This window comes from Periplaneta americana, chromosome 16 (assembly GCF_040183065.1).
Source record: "Periplaneta americana isolate PAMFEO1 chromosome 16, P.americana_PAMFEO1_priV1, whole genome shotgun sequence".
Lineage (NCBI taxonomy): Eukaryota > Metazoa > Arthropoda > Insecta > Blattodea > Blattidae > Periplaneta > Periplaneta americana.
In genome coordinates, this window is record NC_091132.1 from 114,126,868 (window position 1) to 114,152,105 (window position 25,238).

Below are 25,238 nucleotides of genomic sequence, written 5' to 3' on the forward strand. Positions count from 1 at the left end.
CGACACCGGCATCCTTTATTTCTGCTCCTTCTGTCCTTACTGCTTATAGAAGAAGACGATGAGCTGTAGCTTATAAAAAGTAGGCCTATTTCGAAGACAAACGATTAATCAAATAAATGGTTCACTAGTAATAAAGTTAAACTAAATACGGATAAAACAACTACAATTCCGTTTCAAACGCAATAATAGCAATCAAATATTAAAAGTGTATTTCGACACTCGCATCCAAAATAACGCAAAACTCTGGGGTAGGTCTATTGTTGTTAGTATTTGGACTGGAAGGACATGAAAGAACATAATTGAGCACCCACGTGCAATAATGGGGTAAGTATGAATATATTTCGTAACTACTTACCCCATTATTGTACGTGGGTGCTTAATTATACACTAATAATAATCTGTGGTGCCACAGCCCTTGAAAGGCTCAGACAGACCAGTCGGCTGTTGGCCTCACATCATTCACATTTCGATAATTATACACTACTGTAACAAAAAAACTGAAAGCGCTTTTGGTCATGTTTTACCCAAGTTACAAGCTTGGAGGTAAAGGTTGTTTACTACAGTTAGGGCCTACTTTCATTCTATATCTTATGGTATAATAAATAGTTTTGCAACGTGTAGAGGCTGGGAAAACAATTTAATAAAATCATCCGAATCATATTTGTTGTTTCTAACTCGTTGCTGGTTACACAATATCGCCAACGACAGTTTACAAATATCGCTAAGGAGCAGAGCTAAAGCTAAAGCTAACTTTACCACTATCGATCAGTGTGGCCAACTCGATTCTTAAAAATTCGCTGTGAAGCCATGTAGAAACCGCTAAATTGCTATATTGTCAATGTAAAATTATATTATTTTTGCCGCTGTGAGTGTTAAAAGTACCCGCTAAATCCCTATATCAGCAATACAAATTTCATAAATTTTACCCGCTAAACTAACGCTGAAAAAGCTAGACTAGCGGAAAAACCGCTGCATTGGCAACACTGCTATCGATACATATTTTTATATTCAGTGTTGCCAACAGGACGGAAATTCCGTCAAAACTGACGGAATTTCAACGTAGCGGACGGGAAATGACTTTGACGGGTGACGGATTTTCTGGCAGAAATTACGATTTACATCGTTTTTTGACATTTTTAACTGCCGTCATTTTTAATGGTTTGATTTTTGGGAGATTTTACTTTTTATTTGAACAGCCCTGCCTGTTTCGTACTATGTTTAAGAATCCCCTGTTTTAGATTTAGATTTAACTTAATCAAGTTAGATGTTGACGAATTATTATTTTAATCAGGATTGGTAAGCAAGTTGTGCTAAAATTTATATATATATATATATATATATATATATATATATATATATATATATATATATAGGTTATATTTTTTTTTAATTTGACGGATTCTGACGGATTTCCTGGTATTATACCGACGGGGATACAATTTATGTGTTGGCAACACTGTTTATATTTTTGGTAATGCCTGAGAGGATGAAAAGAATGCTAATATGCGTTTTCAATTGGTTTTTCATGGCCTTCACCCTTCAGTAACTATGACTAAGTGGTCATGGTATAGGAGGCGATGGAAATTTTTTCTTGGCGCCTTTTTATAATGTAACAAATTAACGATATAAGCACATCAGGAATTGTTGAGTTATTATTACACTCGTAAGCAATAGTTAAAAATCACATTCTTTTCCGAAAATAAAGGGGAGAATACCAGATCTGGATGATGTGACTTTCAGGAGGTATTTCAAATTAACCAGACCTCAATTCAATTCTGTGAAATACGTGATTTAATAAAAGAAGACATAAATAAGAAATACACTTCATTCCGTGAACCTTTTGGAAGTGAAGAAAGATTAGGCGTTTGTTTGAGGTAGGCCTGCTTATGTTTCAGAATATAAATCAATTCAATTAAAAAAAATACTGTAGGTCAGTGTTTCTGAAAGTATGTTGTGCTAGCAAATTCTATGGGTTCCGCAAGTCCTAAATTGTCTATAATTATTATTTTATACTTAGCGAATTCTATAAAATGTACACAAAAAATATGGATTTATAACACGAAATACCATCAATACTTATATTAATATTAGGCCTATTATCATCATCATCATCATCATCATCATTATCATTATTCTTAAACATTTAACACGGAAAGAAATATTTGTCATTTATTACTTTTATCACTGGATTTTCTGTATATGTGTCCACCAAAAATGAAATATCGAAACAGACTAAATGCAGAAACAGAAACTTTTCGCCATACACAGGTTGTTTTTAATCTTTTCAGTTGCTTATCTGAAAAAATATCGCCTTTGCGAGATCACAATTTTGAATAAATGTTTCCAGTAGTGTGCTGGGAATGATGTAACAAAGGGCTCGCAAAAGAATGTGATACCTCGTGTCGTCACTTACATAAAAATAAGCGAGCAATATTTAGGCCTACTTACTTGCAAATGACTCATAAAGAAACCTCAGGTTCATTGCCGTCCTCACATAAGCCTGCTATTGGTCCCTATCCTGAGCAAGATTAATCCACTCCCTACCATTATATCCTACCTCCCTCAAATTCATTTTAATATTATCCTCCCATCTACGTCTCGAGATCTCCAAGGGTCTTTTTCCCTCAGGTCTCCCAACTAACACTACACGCCTTTGTGGATTCACCCATATGTGCTACATGTCCTGCCCATCTCATATGTCTGGATTTAATGTTCCTAATTAAGTTATGTTAGGTGAAGAATACAATGCGTGCAGTTCTGCGTTGTTTAACTTTCTCTATTCTCCTGTAACTTCATCCCTCCTGGTATACAAGGTATCTTCTTAGCATACTGGACAAAAATACCCCGCAATATCAATTTGAGGGGAAATCGCAATAGTCCAGTATCAATAATGAATTAGTATAAATTAACATTAAGGGAACAAAGTGAAACAAATACAGTGGATTTTAAACACATTACTGTCAATATAATATTCTAAGCATTGTACAGCCACTGCTGGTATGTGCATTCCACGATTTTAGTATATTAAGTATGTGTAGTAGACATTTCACTTAGATTACATGTAAAAATATAATACTGTATTGATATTTTGTTTAACTAATCACCTTTATTTTTATTCTGTACAAAGATATTTCTATGTCACTACTAGTATTTTCACTTCTAGGTGAAACAAATTTAAATCTGCATTCGTCCTGCACAGTCGTTTTTACAATACATTTAATTTCCAAGTGGATAGTATGGATGACTGCTGGGTAGCTCAGTTGGTAGAGCAGCTGGCTACTGGACTTTCAGTAGTTCAATCCCGGATGGTGACGAAATTTTACAGAATGGTCCCGAGGTTCACTCCTATCAAACTGAGTACCGGGTCTTTCCCTGATTCTTTGCTTTACTATAGTACTTGAAAACAGTGAAATCTAGCCATTATACTTTATTTGGAAATGGATGCTTAATTGCTTCTTTGCTGGTCTTCAAATAATGAATTGGTAAATAAATTTCCCTTCCCATTAATGTGTTCAATGAAAGAGTGAACAGTCACACTCAGTTAGAAATTTTGTTGAATTGTAATTTGTTTTTCTATGGCATAGTCAAGTGATGTCAAAGCAAGCGCATTTTTCTGACCTTGACATCGTGCGTGGGCATCAAGCGCTAAGTATGGAAAGAGGAAGGGGTGTTTATGAATAAGCAGCCTGTTGGATTAAGAAAACAGTGGTGCACAAACTTCAGACAGAACGTGAAATTTTATGTCGTTATTTTTATATGGCTTCTTTCTGTTTGATATTATTTACATTGTCTGTAAAACAAAAGTACTAATACCAATTTCTTAATATTGCACTTGTGTTTTAAATTTTAATAACATAATAAAGAGTTAAGAAGGAATATTCACATAAATTCCATAGTAGTGCAACTGTACTGTACTAAATGGATGAAGCATATCTTCCATTAAGAAAGTGATATCCCAAAAAAAGAGATTGAGTATGACATGATTAGTTGGAATTGATATTGGTGGTATCTTTAGCCTTATAAAAGTAATCAATAAACTAATCAAAACAATATTATAGTACAAAGCAAAGTTACCTAGGTGCTGTATATGTTTTAAGTGTAACTAATATTCCATAACAAACCTCCTATCACATTATGCTTTTAAGGTGATATTGCTGAGCAACTTCTTATCATGAGAATATTAAATTATTTTCTCAAAATGTGCTGAAGCTATAGAGCTGACATTTTTATAACACATGGGCACGTATCATTTGCTTATGATGTAACAGTAAGAACTTAGTTGCTTTGTTAATTAATTTCCTTACAAACAATTTCCATGCGAATATTTTCAAAATTTCCAATACACTATCTTCAGTAATACGTATTTACGGTATATTAGATTTACGAAAACATCCTGTAAGGCTACTAAATAAATAGGCATACTCTAAAAATTTCACTTTTCTATAAAAAAAGGTTGAGAAAATATTTCTTTTGAGCAAAAAAATCAAACTTGTGAAAAATTAACATTAAAATTAAAACTTACATTCTTATAATGCACTTATACTCCTCAGATAAATCTAAAAATTAACATGGCTACAGTTTTAATAAGTTCTCTTCCCTTTATCCATTGAATCAGTGCTGGCCATCCCTGTATATAGCTCGACCAAGCGACATATACCACTCTTTCATCTGTCTCTTTCCTTTCCGCTGTAAAGTGCTCAGGCTCTCCTGGGCTCTAAAGTGCACGCTTGCTCCTATGGGCATCAGTTGACATGACTGGCATAGTCTAATAAGCGTTTGCCATAACAACCGTTACTATAGACTACAATGTTTTTCTTTTCTTCAGCATAATAAATCTGTAGATAGTCCTGAAGGAATCATATGAAAGTTGAGGCAGTTAAACTAGTATCAAATTCAGAAAATCAATAGCATTTCACATGGTGTGTTTGAAGATTGTACACTGTATAGTTGTGACATACTAATTTTGTTTTATAAAACATAGCACTTGCCTGAAGTGATGGTGCAACTTTCATTGCTTGTAGATCCTGTACACATTTTTTCTTGTGGTAAGGTCGTATCAGTTTGCTTTTCCAGCCTGGCCCTTTCCTTTACTTCAACATGCTTGCGCCATCCATCATTAGATAAATTTCCAGCTTCATTCTGGCAGCATTGAACACATTTATCTTTTTTTGATTTGTACAAAGAAATATTTTTGGTATGAAACGTTTCAGAGAACATTTTTCTCGGCAGACATCCTGTGGTTAACACAGAGTTCACAATACATATTGTTATCCAATGGCTTCAGGGCTGGGCAGTATTTGAAATACATTTGAAGAGCTTGCGGGAAAAACGATGAATGTCACATTTCTATTAAGGATTACATAATGATCTAATTGAGTCTATAACTGCAAGATGTAGTGCTGTTTCTATAGAAAATAAAGGAAAGGATTACTGTATTCGTGGTGATAATTCTCCTTTTTACTATTTTTCATAAGAACAACATTAAATTTCGCAGTAATCCATTGCATTAGATAATGACATCAACCTTAAGAAAACTGTGACATTCATCGTTTTTCCCACTAACTCTTCATTTGTATTTTGTAATTTGTAAGAATTTTCGAAAGTATTTTGTATTTAAATACATAAAATTGATGTATTTTGTATTTCAAATACGTACTGTATTTTGTATTTCAAATACTCAAAATGCTTTCTTCTTCTTCTTCTTCTTCTTCTTCTTCTTCTTCTTGTCCTTCAAGTTTTAGATTTGGATTTGGATTTGAAGAATGAACTTTTGTCTTATTTGTCTACGCATTTCAGATGTGCTAGCCATACACTTAGTTTTCTTGTCACAACTGATTACCTTAATGCCATAAAGAAATCTCCAACAGCATCAAGAATACATCTCCCAACACTTGCTAAATGTTCAGCATTATGGAATGCGTCTAGGAGACTCAAATCCTCAGAAATTATATCAGACGTCTTGAAATATTCATTAAAGTTTCCTTGCCCAACTCGATGGAATTCTCTTTATGACTCAGTCTCAAAAATTGCAATTCAAACATGATATAAACAGTATATGTGAAAAACTGGGATTGCCAACCTTCAAAGAGGTTGAGTTTCAGTACCTTGAAGAATATTGTGCAGTTCTGAAACCCATTGCCGTAGCCCTTGATTTAATGCAAAATGAGAAGACGTGCTATTACAGCCAACTTTTGTCCACATTAATTTCCCTCAAAAATAGATTACATATTCTGTTACCTAGTAATCTACGCCATCTATTCCAAGTAATTCCAATCCTAATAAGTTCACTTTCATCAAGATTTAAAGCAATGTTTGATCTGATCCCTGAAGCTAATTGAGCTATTTTGGCAGCTTGCTTCCACCCATCATTTAAGATGAGATGGCTACCTGACACTGCCTCACCAAATGATAAGAAGAGGACACAGAATATGTGTGTGAAATCAGCTGAGCAGTTATCTGCTACATCTTTGGTCAGTTCAGACGATGAAGACGAAAACAATTTTGTTTTCAATTCAACTACAACAGACTTTGAAAAGCAAAAAGAAAAGAACTTGTCTACTGCGTAGTATGAGCTCATACAATTCTTCAATGGCAAAGGGACAACTCTGTGCACTCTAGAGAATTACCCAACAGTGAAACAAGCTTTTATAAAGTATAATTCAAGTTTGTGTTCCTCTGCGCCTGTAGAAAGACTGTTCTGTTTTGCAGGATTTATTTTTAAAAGTATTTTGTATTTGTAATTCAAATACTATTCTTTGAAGTATTTTGTATTTTTTATTTGAAATACTTGGATGTCAGTATTTTGCCCAGCCCTGAATGGCATGCTCTAAAAACAGCTTCGAGGAGTCTTTTCTGCTGTAATGAGAAGAAAGTTATGTAGCATGTCAAAAAATTCTTCCATGAATTTCTGTTTTTCTGATTGAGAATTGGAATTCCCACTTTTATTCACTACAACATTCCACGATTGCTAGATTCAATTCAATTATGCACGTAGGCCTACCTTGTATAAATTCCTAACTGTTCAATAATCTCATTTATTGTGAATTGGTTACTGTAATTGGGATCATCGGTATCTCCTGACTATTAATATTTGAGGAGAAAAATTCGCTCCGGCACCGGGGATCGAACCCGGGTCCTTGGTTCTACGTACCAAGCACTCTGACCACTGAGCTACGCCGAATTCAATCCACAGCATTGGATCGAACCTTCCTCCTTCCATGTTTCCCAAGTTAGGCATATGTGTTGACATTATGTCCAAGTCAACTGCCATTATACAAGGGGCGCACTCAGCTGAGTGACTTGTTTGGCCGGGATTCCGCAGTTAAGTGCACAGTAATCTGTACAGACATATGCACTGCTAGCTATGAGAATATTAAGATTTTATTAATTTGTCCTACAGAATAACATCTCCTCAAATATTAATTGTCAATATTACAGATGTTATTCTGAAGGACAAATTAATAAAATCTTAATATCTTCTGACTAGTCTGAGATATCCGTACCATCCAAGGTAGCCCTTTCACATGCCATGAAGACAACTGAGGAGGAAGGAGACGGAGATAGAGCTCCATACTTTCTTGACCTCAGCACTAGAATGAGGTGATGTAGTCGGCACAATGTTCCAACTGCCTTTTATCCCACCGATATCTGACGTTGAGATTAGACAAAAGAGTCCACAACCCAACTGCAACTGACATTCGGGCTATTCATTATGGATCAGACGGAATGCTCAAGTTTAAACTGGAATTTGATGAACTATGGACTGACCTTTCACAAAGACCATGACTAGTTCAAAACCAACATCAATGGTCCCGTCGACCTGGTTGGCGAGTCGGTATAGCGCTGGCCTTCTATGCCCAAGGTTGCAGGTTCGATCCCGGACCAGGCTGATGGCATTTAAGTGTGCTTAAGGGTATATGTATGTGAACAACCATAAATATTATCAGAAAATGCAGGCTCTAAATTTCTAAAATTTTATAAGAAAATAAACTCACAATTGGACAAAAATTACAAGGTACCACAAGAAGACTTATTAGAACTTAAATATCTGATAAATGTATAAAAACTGTAACTAATAATATTTTTCAAACCAGTTTTATCAAAGTATGGAAAAAAAAAACAAACAAATTCTGCAGTTACATCATTTGGTAACCATAACATTATTATGGTCTCTCTGCCGTCTTTACTATTTTTCCTGCAGGTAATAAACACTTATTTCTGAAACGTAGACTACTCTCTGACATGTAGATTTCTTTATTTTAATACAATTAATTTTTTTATTTGTCCTATATAAAATATATTAAAATTTACGTAATATTTTGTTACCTAATTTTTCTACTTTCAAAGAAATAGGCATTATTGTACTCTACCTTTTGTATAAATGAATGTTAAATCAGTGTACAAAATTTCAGAATTCTATCTCTAATGGTTGTAGAGTTATGAAACAATATGTGTGAAAATTTTCAAATTTTGGAAAATTTAATTTGAAGTAAAAAGTGAATTCTAAAAAATATTATTACTATCCTTTTTATACTTTTATCAGATATTTAAGTTCTAATAAGTCTTGTTGTGGTACCTTGTAATTTTTGTCCAGTTGTGAGTTCATTTCCCTATAATATTTTAGAAATTTAGAGCCTGCATTTTCTGATAATATTTGTGGTCGTTCACGTACATATACCCTTAAATGCGACAGGTTCATGTCGGTAGATTTACTGGCATGTGAAAGAACTCCTGCGGGACAAAATTCTGGCATATCCGGCGACGCTGATATAACCTCTGCAGTTACGAGCGTCGTTAAATAAAACATAACATTTCTTTTCAATGATCCCTGTTACATAGTGAACAAAGAAAGCTCAAGTTCCAGAAATGGAAACATTTGCAAGACTTGAAACCAGTCCTGCTAACAGACTATCATTTGTTTTATTATCATTTGCCTAATTTTGAATCGAAACAGGAAAAAATGTAATTTGGTTGGAATATTGAGGTGCACCTTTTGCATCAGACTATGACATATTTTAATTGTCTCAGTAATGCTTATATTGAATTTTGGTATCTATTTGTAAATTTAATCCAGTTATTAAAAACTGAAGTCAACATTTAAATATTTAATTACTTCATAAAATACCAAATCTTTTAATTCTATGAAATGACCATTAACTGTATGGTGCAATACCCCTAACTCACAGTAACACAAAACCTCGTATTCCATGTTAAATTTGTCAAAAAAACTTTGTGATCGGAATGTATTGAAAACCAATCAGAATAATCTCTTATTTATTACGATATTTATGTTGCAATTGTAAAGGATTTAATTAATTGAAAAAAAAAACAGTTTTTATGCTCTCCTGAAAAGTTTTAGGATTGTGGGATACGAGTATTGAAAGTACACTATCGATATTTAACAAAGGACTCATGCAAGCCCTCTCCAGCATGTCCCTGAAAGTTTCTTTGTCTGAAGGGAAAAAGAAATATAGCATTAAGACTTATTTTTTTATTATTTTAAGGTGAACTTTGCTTTTATTAAATTTTTATTTTAATAAATGAAAACCCAAACTTTTTTATCAGATTGTTATTTTATTCACAAAACCAAACAGTTTTTGTTGAAAGTATTTTTTTATCAAATCTATAAAATATTTGAAACTGAAAAATATTAATGCACAGATAATACCTTGAAAGGTTGTATCTTTAACTTCATTTGTCTTCAGCATAAACTATCATAAACATATTAAGTTATAAACACGGAAGTCAGATTGTTTCTGTTTATCTTTAAAATATACATACTGTACTGTATACATAATACAGAATTCAGATTTCTTTTCTTTTTCACATAGGCCTAAGTTATATATCCTCTCATCAACTTATTTCAAAATTTTATTAGTAGGTACCGGTACTAACTTCTAATTTAGTCCTACAATGGTTGTGGAACTGCAGTATAAGTATTAATACAGGAAGAAAACTCTATTTTAATAGTGCTATGACAACCTGTTAGCTGAGCATCACTATGTGCTCACCATATCTATTAATTTGGCAAAATAAACAGATCACAAAATGAGCACTATTAAGTAAAAAGAAAATGCAAATTATTGCATGTGTGATATCTCAAATTTATATAAAGGAACAATATGGAAAGCACAGAATTTTACTTAATTACACACACTAACTTCAAATGCCATTTAATCTGTAATTATACATATGGGCTATTCCATCTCAAATTGACCGAAATATAGAGAAAATTGACCTTGCAATTTTTAAATACAATGAAACTTTTTCTTTCCGTTGACAACTGTGATACAATGCCTTGTGCAAATTTTGAGGCATCAGAACTTCATAGTGTTTAAATTTAAAATATGTTAATTTATCGTATGTTCATAAAATTAGCAACTTTAAACTGTTGTGGCTCCGAAACACTTTCACCCAATGATCAAAATCATGGTTTATTTTGATGCTGAAAAATTAAAGTTTATATTGACATATAAGCAGTTTTTCTTACTTAGTATGGAAATGGAGAAATTTAGATTTTTCCTCATTAAGACACCTTTGCCCACGAGAAAATATTTTTAAAGTATATGGTTAGATTCCACATTGAAATTACAAATAAACACATATATTTTACTGGTGCACCGTTGATAAGAAAGTATTGAAAATATCAAATAAAGAAAATAAATAGTATGTGCGTGAGCTAACCAGCTGACAGTGAGGTGGGAGCTAGCCGAGGCAAGCAAGGCCAGGAGACATAAACACGTGATGTTTCGTTTAGTAGCAGATAGCTGGGCTAGCTTTATCACAAGTTTTCATAAACACAGGAGTAAAATGACGCCTAACACTCGCTTATCTTCAGCTCTTGGCCAGTGCATGCGGTACTGCGCCGTTCAAGTCCAGGCATGTGAAAATAATCTATTTAATACCCTCAAAACTTATTGCCGAGCCACTAAGCAAACAATGCCGAATTGAGGGGCGTTTTCACAAAACTTAGCATATACAGAAATCAAATTTTTCAGTAGACATATTTTTTTAATTAACTCTCAATTCAAACACAGTATTTTCACAGGTACTATATATTTACTGAAAAGAGGATAATAGAAATAGATTATGATCTTATACCTATTATTTTATAAGTAAGTACCATCCCTAAATAGACCCTAAAAATAACAAATTTTCACAAAAATCAACATCTACAGAACTTTTCCATCATTTTCAAAATGTTTTTACTAATATTTTCAATTCAAAATTTTGTTGTTCTTATAAATTTACATCTTACTATGCAGGAAAGGAATTTTCATACATATAAATGCATCTGTTCTTTTTTTACCACCCAGTTTTGTTCAATAATACTCAATGAAGACATACAAGAACAATAGTATTGTTCACTGGAACTCACTTATTAAGACATACAAGAAAAATAGTATTACATATTGTTCACTGATCTCCATAACATATTCTAGCTTCTTCTGAAGATATGTCAAAGTACTTTAATAACTTCTTTATGTCAGCACACTTTTTTCATTAACATGATTTACATAGCTGAATCAATCTTGTTTGCATTACGGATTCCCGGATTAAGAACTTCAACTTCAGTACTTGATCCTGCATATGTTGTCTTGACAAATAGCCTATTGGTCCTTCTCATATCGCAGCACACGGACATCATCATTTTGAGTGTAAGTTTCTTCTTCAAAATTTCTTGCGATTTGAATTTAATATCAAATAATTTCCAGTCTTCGCCAAGAACTAGACATTTACCATGCTTTCCTATTATCGAATGGTATTCTGATGGTAAAGTAATCTTGTCTAGACTTCGGTACTCTTTCTCAATATTTCCAAAAACGCGGTCTGGAGGAACATAACTGTGCCCCCGGATGGGAAAATAACGCAGAATCTTTCTGAAAACAGTAGACTCTTCTATTGTCCTGATGAGAATGGACATGACTAGATTTCTTGTCCTGTGAGGCACAAGAATCAGAGAAGAGCCGAAGAACAAGTTTCTTTTTCTTATCTTTTTCCAAGTTCTTCTCCAGTTCTATTATGTAGTGGTTTAATGCAGATGCAGTTTCATTCGAACCACGACCACTTGAATCTGCAACTATGTGTAGTGTGAAATATGTGTACTCGTGTTATTTTCCACTTGCAGTACTGTGAAGTTGTACAGCCACACTTGTCTACTATAAAATATTTCCCCTATTGTTAATTTTGAGAGTGATTGATTTTCTTTCCAATCGAAAGAAATATTTATTTCATATTCTTTTGTCTCCATTATTTGAAAAAACTTATTTGACTTCAGCTTATGGAGCCTATATTCACTTCTGACTTTGTTATTTTCTTCTAAATCAGGAGTTGATTTAATTCTCAGCAAGAACTCGGCACATGCAGAACAGGTATCCGAGCGAGGATTTCCAAAGCCAAGATTAAAATGTTTGTAGAAAACTGATTTCTATTTTGAGAGGGAACAGAGAAAATAGCCATGGCGAACATTTTCATTACAATATCTTCTCCACATCAAATTAATATTTAGTTCTGGTGAGAGGTAAGAACAACACGAATCTCGTCGAGAATAATGAACTTCATGACATTTGTATTTTATTATATCCTCTTAATAAGTTCAGTTTGCTCTTCATCTCTTTCCTCCGGTATTCGACCTCCGCGATTTTTACAGTCATCTCTCCATTGGCTAAACGTAGTAATCTGCTCTTTGACACATTAAAAAAGCTTGCAAAAGTGTCATCACAGACAACCACAGATTTGCTATTTTCCTTCTTCACACGATATACTACAGATACACATCCTTTATTTCTCAGGTTCTACTTTACTCCTTACAGGTTACAGTGCTGTCATATGTTTAAGCAAAAATGTATCCTGTTTTATCTTAGTGTCATTTTGATAAAATTTCTGTCTAAAATTAACTAAATCATTTAGTGACAAAACAGCCACTGACCAGTTACTACGTTTTAATTTCACCTTCAGCATGCATATATAAACCATGCAAAAATTTTGTATTTCGATCATCGTACTTCAAATGTTTACGCACAGATGATGTTTTGCTGCGCTTCTTAGGACCTCGTTCAATTTCTTGGACAGCAGACGTGTAATCAAACATCTTATTTGATATATAAAATTTATTTAATTCACACAAACATGAAGATGTAATGAAATGTTGCGTAGATGTTCAGTTTTGTTAAAACTCATTGGCAGTAGATGTTAAGTTTTGTGAAAACTCTAGTAATTTACCGACATTTTGCGCCAGTAGATATTAAGTTTAGCTAAATTTCGGCCACACCAATGAATTCAGCGGTTGCTAAAACATAAGGATACATCAGTATCTCAAAATTCAAAATTTTGTAGATGTTAAGTTTTGTGAAAACGCCCCTCAATTCTTCTTAATAATGCAAGGTTTTTTCTCAATATTTTTTACATTTTTACAAATGGGCAAAAAACCTAAAAGTAAGTAAAATCAGATTATCTGTCTCTCTGTATACAATAAAAATAAGTATTACTTCTTATCACAACCTACCAAATGTCAGCTTCAAAATGAGCTCCCGTTCAATGTTCTGCAATAAATGGTTCCAGAGTTCTGAGCGCTGAAAGAGACTTGTTTTTCTAAAATACACTAAATTTGTCGCTCAATAATACGAAAACCGTTTGACTTTCGATAGTATATTTTTGAAAATGCACTCTCCTCAGCACCTTGTATAAATAGGGAAAAAAATTGAGTATTAAAAAAATGCGAGGTTTTTTTAGTGATCGATTTCATATGGAATAGCCCATATTTAATGTAGGCCCTATTGCGACAAATTTACTAACTCCAAAGGCATTCATTGAAAGCCTAATATCACTGTTTTTATTAAAGAGAGAAAAAAAGGATACATCAATAGAATATAAATATCTTTATCATACAATAAATTCCATTCAAAGATCAGCTTAAAATAGGTAAATATATATACTGTGACATTACCACTTGACAAAAACGGCCATTCACAGTTCTAACAAAACCCCAGATCTTTGAGACTTTAAAAACAAGTACCAGTACTTTCTGACTGAGTGGTTATGTCACATCTCTATTTCCCCACCCATTTCTGCTGGCCTCTCTGTAAAGGCTTGTGGTTGTGCTGTGAGGCTTTTTCTTGAAAATATTTGCTGTACGGAATTAGAATTCTATGTAATATTATACAACTGTTTAAAATAATTTAAAGAAAAGGATCCTATTAAGTAACTCATGTGATTTGCCCTGTTTCGACGACCTTGTGACATAACCATTCAGTTGGACAATAAAAATTTAGGATGTTTAAGGACTCCTAAAAGCCTCGTATTCAACTCTTCAATTGGGAACTGTATAGATAATGCATAGTGCAATGTTATGAAAGATCTTGTTTCCAATGTTAAGCAGAAAAAAATTGAGAAAAACGGACATCCAAGAATACCACCAGTTCAGTTGTTTTTTTGTTTATTTTTTTTTTAATAATCGATTTATACACGCTTTAACATCTATGATTATATTGCTTGTGTAGGATGTTTGGGTATATAGTCCTGTCGCTCTAATTTCTGGCAACCAAACACGTTGCAGTCGGCTACATTTAAACGTATGCATCTTGTGATTCGCTGATGAAGACGTTATTCATTTCTTAAGGCTCGATAAATCGCCCGCCATTTTGGCTCTTTCGTTGGCGTTTGCAGAAAGCACACGACGTTATTTGCCGCTCAATTATTTGCTGAATTACAGTGTGTTTGATTTATTATCATAGGAGCTACGACATGATAATGTTTAACGGTATGGCAAATAGATTCCTCATATGCTGGCTCGGCAACGAAAGAACAAAAATGGCGAACGATACTACCTACCTAGACTTTATAGAACCTTCACTTCCTAAGACGTAAGCAAAGAGGAGGAGTCACGCTGGGAATAACAGCATCCCAACTATAGTATGTCAGTAGGCTGCTATTTGTTGAGATTCTGTTTCTATTGTCATGTGTTACATGGCTTGTGGTCATTTAACTGATTTAGATTTAATGCTTATGATATTGATAATGAAGATGGTGAAGAATCATAATATGTAAATTTCCCATCCGGATTTGCCTTTGTGACTAAGGTAAACTATCGAAAACTCAATCAAATTGGCCAGCTACAGAGTTTGAACCAGGGATCTCCAATATGAGTCTTAAACATTACCACCTTAGCCACCTCACTCAGTTACAGTAATTTTAATTAACGAGTTCTTATTCGAATCCATAAACTGGTTGTTCTTGAAGTGTTCCGTGCATACATGGAAATTTACACTCAAATATTTTGTATATATTTTAGTAGCTCCTCTTGCTGACTATTTATAAGCCATTTTGTACATATGAAATCATTACAATAGAATTTAGCCTAAAAATTAAACGAAATGAAAAGATAAAAGCCCGAAACATAACTGCTAAGAACACGTGTCAAGCCGATAGGCCTACACTGTATGCATAAAATTTTCGGGATCTTTGGGCAAAGAGAAAGAATGTAAGTCTGGGTTTCGTCTTTGTTGTTGCAGTACTTTAAAGCTGAACAATAAGGTCACATTTTGAAACTCTCATCCTTCTAATAAATCTTTTGCTTCTATATCACCACTGTAACATAATTATAAACAGCAGACTTTTCCAGTAGTGTTACTTATCTGCTGTTTGGATCACTAGTGGTATGCATGCACATGTCCGTCTGGCAGGAAATAGGCTAAGTTTCCAAAATGTATGCTGTGGTGGAACTATAAATCGTTAAGATGAAGGTTTATGTTAGCATGATAATTATACTTGCTTACTTATTGGCTTTTAAGGAACCCGGAGGTTCATTGCCACCCTCACATAAGCCCACCATCAGTCGCTATCCTGAGAAAGATTAATCCAGTCTCTATCATCATATCCCACCTCCCTCAAATCCATTTTAATATTATCTTCCCATCTACGTCTCGGCCTCCCTAAAGGTCTTTTTCCCTCCGGCCTCCCAACTAACACTCGATATGCATTTCTGGATTCGCCCATACGTGCTACATGCCCTGCCCATCTCAAACGTCTGGATTTAATTTTCCTAGTTATGTCAGGTGAAGAATACAATGCATGCAGCTCTGCGTTATGTAACTTTTTCCATTCTCCCGTAACTTCATCCCTCTTAGCCCCAAATATTTTCCTAAGAACCTTATTCTCAAACACCCTTAATCTCTGTTCCTCTCTCAAAGTGAGAGTCCAAGTTTCACAGCCATACAGAACAACCAGTAATATAACTGTTTTATAAATTCTAACTTTCAGATTTTTTGACAGCAGAATAGATGACAAAAGCTTCTCAACCGAATAATAACACGCATTTCCCATATTTATTCTGTGTTTAATTTCCTCCCGAGTGTCATTTATATTTGTTACTGTTGCTCCAAGGTATTCGAATTTTTCCATCTCTTCGGAAGATAAATCTCCAATTTTTATAGTTTCATTTCGTACAATTTTCTGGTCACGAAACATAATCATATACTTAGTCTTTTCGGGATTTACTTCCAACCCTATCGCTTTACTTGCTTCAAGTAGAATTTCCGCGTTTTCCCTAATCGTTTGTCGATTTTCTCCTAACATATTCACGTCATCTGCATAGACAAGAAGCTGATGTAACCCGTTCAATTCCAAACCCTTTGTGTTATCCTGAACTTTCCTAATGGCATATTCTAGAGTGAAATTAAAAAGTAAAGGTGATAGTGCATCTCCCTGTTTTAGCCCGCAGTGAATTGGAAAAGCATCAGATAGAAACTGGCCTATACAGACTCTGCTGTAAGTTTCACTAAGACACATTTTAATTAATTGAACTAGTTTCTTGGGAATACCAAATTCAATAAGAGTATTATATAAAACTTCTCTCTTAACCGAGTCATACGCCTTTTTGAAATCTATGAATAACTGATGTACTGTACCCTTATACTCCCATTTTTTTCTCCAGTATCTGTCCAATATAAAAAATCTGATCAATAGTCGATCTATTACCCCTAAAACCACACTGATGATCCCAATAATTTCTTCTACATATGGAGTTAATCTTCTCAAAAGGATATTCGACAAAATTTTGTACGACATCAACAAAAGTGATATTCCTCGAAAGTTACTACAGTTAGTCTTGCCCCCCTTCTTAAAAATAGGTACGATTATGAACTCCTTCCATTGTTCTGGTACAATTTCCTTTTCCCAAATTGCAAGTACAAGTTTATAAATTTCGCTAGATAATGTGCTTTCACCCTCTTGTATTAATTCTGCTGGAATTTGATCAATAGCTGGAGACTTGTACTTTTTCAGATTTTCTATCGCAATTTCGACTTCAGAAAGTATGGGTTCCGGTATAAATGGCTCAGCAGTTTGTATTTGAATTTCGTCCCGATCATTTCTACTTGGCCTATGTACGAGGCACATTCAGAAAGTAAGTTTCCCTATTAAAAAAAAAAAAAAAGAACACACACTTTCAGGAAAACATTTATTGGCAACAGGTACAGCAATGTTTCAGCTATTTTGAACATAGCCACCATCAGAATTGAGACACTTGTTGTATCGTAGCATCAACTTTTGTATCCCTCTGTCATAGAACTCTGCCGCTTGTGAATGGAACCAGCGTGTGACAGACGTTTTCAGCTCTTCGTCGTTGCCAAAACGCTCACCGGAGGACAGGAATTTCTTGAGGTGCAAGAAAACGTGAAAATCGCTGGGAGCAAAATCAGGACTGTAGGGTGGATGATGAAACAACTCCCAGCCAAATTCCGTCAAAACAGCTGCTGTGCGCCGAGCCGTATGTGGACGAGCATTGTCATGGAGCAGCACAACACCTGCAGTAAGCATTCCACGCCTCTTGTTTTGAATGGCACGTCGCAATTTTCGCAGTGTTTCACAGTAACGGTTAGCGTTCACTGTTTCACCTCTTGGAAGGAAGTCAATGAGCAGAATGCCCTTCCTGTCCCAGAACACTGTGCACATCACTTTCCGTACCGACAGTGTCTGTTTGAATTTCGTCCTGACCGAAGATCCACTATGCCATCAATGCATTGACTGCTGCTTAGTTTCCGGGATGAAGTGCGAAATCCAAGTCTCATCACCCGTGACGATCCTGTCGAGGAACTCGTTGTCGTCATCATGATACCATTGCAGAAATGTCAGTGCTGCTCCTAAACGTTGCATTTTGTGTTCGGGTGTCAGGTTTTTCGGCACCCACCTGGCACACACTTTTTTGAAGAGCAGGTGCTTAGTGACAATCTCATGCAACAAGGATCGCGATATCTGCGGAAAATGGCTGTTCAGCTCCATAATCGTGAAGCGACGGTTCTCCATGATGCACTGCCGCACCAGCTCAACACGATCATCATTGATGAGGGACGGTCGCCCACTGCGCTCTTCATCATGGACACTTTGACGACCTTCGGAAAACTGCCTACACCAGCGATGAACCATCTGCTTACTCATCATGTTCGGCCCATAGACCTGACAGAGCTGCCGATGAATTTCAATTGGCGCAATGCTTTGTGCATTAAAGAACTTTATCAGCGACCGAACCTCGCAGGCGGCGGGAAAAGGAATAAGAGCTTCCATTTCGGACCACTGCTGCCATGCTACTGGCACCAGTTGGGACCTGTCCGGCTGGCATATGATTGATACGTTATAGATCTGTTACGCATGCGCATTTGACACGGCTAATTACGTTTACTTTCAAGGGGGAAAAATCGGGAAACTTACTTTCTGGATGCGCCTCGTATATTCAGTAGTTGCCCAAAATAGTTTTTCCATCTGTTCAGGATTGAATGAGAGTCTGCAAGCAAATCACCATTCTAATCCTTGATCACGTTTACCCTTGCCTGATATCCAGTCTTAAATTTCTTTATACCGTTATATAAATCTCGAATGATAATAATAATAAGATTAATAATCAGGATAGCAAAACAAAGGAAATGGATTACAAGTGTCCTACGGTCTGCTATGGAAAGAGTTTGAGAGACACTGCTATAGGCTACTTAAGTTTCATCACTACACATTCTTATATCCTAATTATTATTTATGCATACTATACATTTCAAAATAACATCCAACACATCTTAATTTTATTTACCTGCATCATCTCTTAGATAGTATATTTGGTTTTCCTCTTCATCCATCATTTCACTCTCTTCTGCTTCCTGAACCACCTTGAAAGGGGATTTTTTATCATGACTTGATTTGTTCTAGACTTTTTTTGGTTGCTTGGTATATAGATCTGAAAAACAAGTCAAGATCATCTTCTTTATCCTTAGAAGAAAGTTGTAGCATCCTCTCTGCACATCTCTTCTGTCTGTCATCTGCTGATTTTCGGAGATATTCAAGCATGGGATCAACTTCTTCCTTTTTTCCCCTTTTGACTGTCCCCGATGAATCATAGTTTTAATCAATTGTGTCGTAAATTTTAATTAGTACCTCTCCCACCACGATAAAATCCCAAATTTCTATATGAATTACATTCCCAATTTTAATTTATGACTTATATTAACAAATTCGTAATGTAAATGGAAAGTTGTAAATAGCCTAAATCAGATTGATTGCCAGCCTTGGGCAATGTTAGTTTTGTCCATTTAACTTTGTAGAAGATAATAAAAATAATAGGAATAATGAAACATAAAAGGAATAATAAAAATAATAGGAATAATTTAATAACATTGATTTAATGTTCATTATTCAAATAAAAACAAGATTTTCTGTCATCTTATAGGCTAATTGAATGTGTCAGAAGCAAAGGGGTGTAAGTGCACTTAAGTTACTTTTGAAAAATAGGGTTGAAAGTATTTCCTTCATAAATTCTGTGAAATTTTTAATCTAAATTTTAATGTGTGATGTGGTTTTCCATTAAAATTTTAGATGCCGTAGCTTACCCTGGATGCACTTAACTCATATTATTAGAAATATCACTTGCATCCTTTTGCTTCTAACCCTCTCAATTGATAACATATATTTATTTTAAATAAATCTTCAACAGATTACATGGCAAAACATTGAATAGACATTACAGACAATGAATATCACTGACAGTTACAAATCACCCATATAAAGTACATAAGAAAATATTAAAATTTATTGGCCATTTTATAATTTGCAACACCTTTCTTTCTTAGGAAATCATTTACTTTTTTCACATAATTGTTCGATAAAATATTGACGGTAGGGGATATAATAGAGTGGACAATATCTTTTGCATTGTGACCTACTGTACATGGTATACTGTCTGTAGAAATTCTGAACAAAACCTTTCGCTGATTTTCTTGTTGTAAAAAAGCTCTTCCTTGTTACCCAGAATTTTGTCAGTAATTGAAACGTTGGCTGGAACAACGTTATAAGTTACATTTGGTAAAATTTACAGGAGCTGCAAAAATGTGTACACGTACAACATTGTTCTTATGGGATAGCAAACTTTTGAGTGGACAAATTTCACGTACTGCATTGATGGACAGTTGCAAGCCAAAGAGTATAGCAAGGTAACATGGCATACAACATTATTACACGGAAACACGCCGAATGAAAATTTTATAACTTACAACATTGTTCCAGCCGACGCTTCAATTGCAAAAATAGGCTATAAGACACACATGGAACATCTGTACTAGGAAACATAGGTGACCTCTGTTCATCTGACAGATCAAATTATTTCTTGCATCTCTAATTTCATTATCATCACTAAATACATACAAAAATCTTACAATAATCACACTACAAGAACAATAGCCACTAATATAATGCAATACAGAAAAAGATACTCTCATCTAAATCACCTATGTCATCCTCTGTTACAGAAACATCATTTATTATTATAATAATAATTCTTATTTATTTATTTAATCTGGCAGAGGTAAGGCTAGTAGGCCTTCTCTTCCACCCAGCCAGACTCTAATTCTAATAGAGTACAATTGGTTACATAGTTATTACATTCATATCTAGACCATAAAACAACATGAAAGTAAATAATGAAAGTTGGATAAGTAATGTTAGTGTGATAATAATAAACATTAGTAAGAAATAGTGATAATAATAATAATAATGAGATAATTTAAATATTTATTCTGTGATATATATATATATATATATATATATATATATATATATATATATATATATATATATATATATAACCATTAAACATTGAGAAACCTGAAAGAGCTATTATTGTTAACAAGAATTGTTAGAAAAATATTTCATTAGTCTATTCTTAAATTGGTTTGATGTCTGACAGTCCCTGACATTACTTGGTAGGGAATTTCAAAGCCGAGGAACAGCCACAGTGAAAGAAAATGAATATGAGGATGTTCAGTGGGAGGGAATGGATAATATTAAGGAGTGTTGTGATCATGTGTCTAGGTTATGATGGGTGGATAAATTTTGAAAACGAGACAAAAGATAGACAGGAGTGGAGAAATGTAATATGTGAAAGAGAAGGGAATGACAGTGGATTTTTCTACGATCTTCTAAACAGAGCCAGGACAACATTTGGAGGGATGGTGTTACGTGATCAGCCCGGCGAGTATTGCAGACGAAACAGACGCACGTATTATGAACACGTTGCAGTCTCTGTGCCGAAGTAACGCTTAGATCAGTAAACAGAATATCACAGTAATCGAAGTGGGGCATCACGAGTGTTTGCACTAACATTTTTTTCATGGAAAAGGTAGAAAATTCTTCAATCGCCTAAACGAGTGGATTAATGAGAATACTTTTTTGCAGGTTTCTGCAACTTGAAGGTTCCAATTTAAACTTTTATCCATATAAATACCTAGATTCTTTACTGATTCACTGAACGGAATTTCGGTGCTGTATATTTTAATCGGGAACAAATTCGGTATGGTAATCTCCTTTGACATTGAATCATTTACATAGATTTCATTTTGTGAAATTAAGATATTTCTTATTTTATTCGACCTCTAAATTAACTGCAAATCAATTAAACCTGTCTGACAGATAATATGTGGTAATTCCCACCACTCATTTGATGATAGTTATCAAATCTGTCTTCCAGGTCATCTGTTTGCACCCCACCAGTTAAAAAATAGTTCCTATGCATTATGAAGATAAATCAACCAAGGCAACTGTTGTGTGATACAGTGACGACTGTCTGCATTCGTTCAGCCTCTCAGAAAAGTGAATAATAAATTCTGTAATATTATGAGAATTTACTGTGATTGGTTCCTGTACGTGTTTCTCACTGGCCGACTCCAGCAATACACATACGCACCAGACATCAGCAAGAACAACAGCTGATATGGCTCAATAGCTACTGAGGATAGGACGGCAAAGCCCTGAAACATATACGAGTGTTTAAAAAATACGGGGCATAATTTCAGGTATGTATTTCCCACATGTAGACAATCAAAATAGTTCATTACAACATGTGTCCGGAAATGCTTCATTTCCGAGTTATGGCCTTCACAACATTGAAATTCACCGGAACGTTTTTTTTCCACAGGTCGTTGTCATTACAGAAGATGTTCAAAATGTCCACCTCCTGCTTGAATACAGACCTCACATCGGTGTCTCATTGACCTGTGAACACGATCCCAAACTCCAGGAGTATTGCGTATGTCCTCAGAACATGCCACAATTTGATTCCGAAGGGATTCCAAATCAGGCACCGGAGACGAATAAACCAATGATTTTAAATGGCCCCACAAGTAGAAATCGAGAGGGTTCAGATCAGGTGAGCGTGGAGGCCAAGCAATTGGGCCACCTCTACCTATCCATCGATCAGGAAACATTCGATCCAAGTACTGGCGAGCCGTACGACTGAAGTGTGCAGGAGCGCCATCATGCAAGAAGTGAATGTGTTGACGATTGATCAGTGAAGTGTCTTCTAAAACATGAGGTATGGTGTTTTCCAGGAAGTTTGTGTACGCCTGCCCCGTAAGTCTGTTTACAAGTACATGGGGTCCAACTAATCGATCACCAATGATACCGGCCCACATGTTGAGGGAGAACCGCACCTGGTGATGAGATGGAACAGTTGCACGTGGGTTTTCATACGCCCATACATGCTGATTGTGGAAATTTGTTATGCCATCTCGTGTGAACTATGCTTCATCTGTAAATAATACTAAGGCAGGAAAGTTCGGATTTACACCACACTGCTGCAAGAACCACTGACAGAACCTAACTCGTGCAGGGTAATCTGCTGGTGACAGGACCTGTATACGTTACAAATGATAAGGATACAATTGATACTCTTTCAACAGTGTCCAGACAGTCATATGAGGAACATTGACTTGCAATGCTACCCTTCGTGTGCTGATAGAAGGAGTCATGTTCACAACCTCCAGAATCTCCTCCTGTACTTCTGGAGTTGTAGATCTTGGTCGTCCCCTTCCCAAACCACGAGAGTTAAATTTTCCTTACTTGCACAGACGGTAATGGAGACGTACAAATGTCTTCCGATCTGGACATTGTCGCTGTGGGTACCTCTCCTGGTACAAACGACGAGCCAGCGCAGCATTGCCGTCCGCCTTACCATACATGAAGTGTATCTCTGCCAGCTCTTGATTTGAATACATGTCGCACAGTCTAACGCCTACACAACACAGAATGTAACCTTCGCCTCGGAATGAACTGTCAGAGTGCCCTCTTAATGTCTCCTTTGACGGCAACGACCTGCGGAAAGAAAAACGTTCTGGTGAATTTCAATGTTGTGAAGGCCATAACTCGGAAATAAAGCATTTCCGGACACATGTTGTAATGAACTATTTTGATTGTCTACATGTGGGAAATACATACCTGAAATTATGCCCCGTATTTTTTAAACACTCTGTATAGATAACACTAATTTTATTTTTTTAAGTGTTTTAATAGCCTACTGTAAAATTTTAATTTTATGTACATTTTAATGATTTAGTGCAGGCATGTCACAAATCAGACACTGAAAGTGCAGTGTATGTGTGCGGAACGCCGGTCTGTGCAGATTGCGTCATTCACGTGTTGCTCTTACCAGTTCGTAGCGGGAGGGATGTACAAGAATCTATTCTGCGCTTCTAGTGTTCAATTAAATTGACATTTGGACATTATAAACATACTTAGCAGAAGGAAAAAACACAATTATTGTCAGTGTCTATATTTGACAATAATTGTAACACAAGAAACAATAGACTTACTCAGTTACAATTCACAAAGCAGTCGTTTGTAAAGAATAATTTATTTACATGATTTGTATACAGTATTTGAAGAAAATATAAATATTGCAGTAATTTCGAAACAACAAAAAACGAACACAGTATTTCATTTTACATAGTAGGTACTGATTATTTCAAAGTAATACTCTTTCATTGTTCCTCAAGCATTATTGGGACCATTGGTGCACAAATGTTAAAGAAAATATTTTACTCCCAATTACATGCAATAGGACATTGTGAGGCTTTTACGCTGGAATCATTTCCTTGCTGTATATTAGGCCTAATATATATTTCACATTATTATTAATAAATTGGATAAATTAAGCTTGAATTTAAATTTATATATTGTTTATTTGGAAAACGTTGAGAGCAAATATCAGCAAGTTGGGAGCGTTTTCTTTATGTCAGGTTTAAAGATTTATTAACGTAAGTAGATTAAGATAATATAGTAACATGAGAGGGAAAATTCGCCATTATATATTATTTTTCCAGAAAATTTTTCCGCTATACAAATAGTTGCTTTCTTCATTCCCTTACAACCTCAAGACCCTCACATGTATACTTCACTCAATATTCTCATCACTTATCAGCTTATCAAATAAAAGTTGTAAGTCGTCTAACCATTGATGGCTGTGTTAGTACAGACTCCAAAACAACATCATTGTCATGTTTGTCTTGCTGTGAGAGTACTAATTAAGAAACAAGAGCTGGCAAATATATTTTGAGAACTTTACTAATCTGATTTAAATTCTCACATCACTATTAGGTCCACATGATTTGATGAAAGCCTTTCGTTTTAAAATAATTACTATTGGCTGAGGAAAACATCATAACAGTTATGTTATATGATTCGTGATTTCTCTTCTTCGTTATATCTGTGGACTCCTCACTTTATTTTTCATAACGCATTCACAATCACAGCTCAATGAGCACACCCGTACTGATCTGTGTTACTGAAACCAAAGCTGTTCTGCTATTGCAGGTAATGTACAGCCCTGTCGCGTTCCCCTCCAAGCCGATTCACTCCCTCCAGGTAGGGGAATAGGAACTTCACATCACACAGAGACAAGTGCACAATGTGCGCGACTGCACGACGTGCAGGGT

At 35.1% G+C, this 25,238-nt stretch overlaps 1 long non-coding RNA gene across 1 annotated transcript; it reads left to right on the plus strand.

Moving 5' to 3' along the window:
• Positions 1 to 1,537: 1,537 nt before the first annotated feature.
• LOC138691106 (uncharacterized) lies at positions 1,538 to 24,917 on the plus strand. Its single transcript, XR_011329748.1, has 3 exons — positions 1,538 to 1,874; positions 21,998 to 22,322; positions 22,445 to 24,917. It is a non-coding gene; the product is annotated as an uncharacterized lncRNA (long non-coding RNA).
• The last annotated feature ends 321 nt before the right edge of the window (positions 24,918 to 25,238 follow it).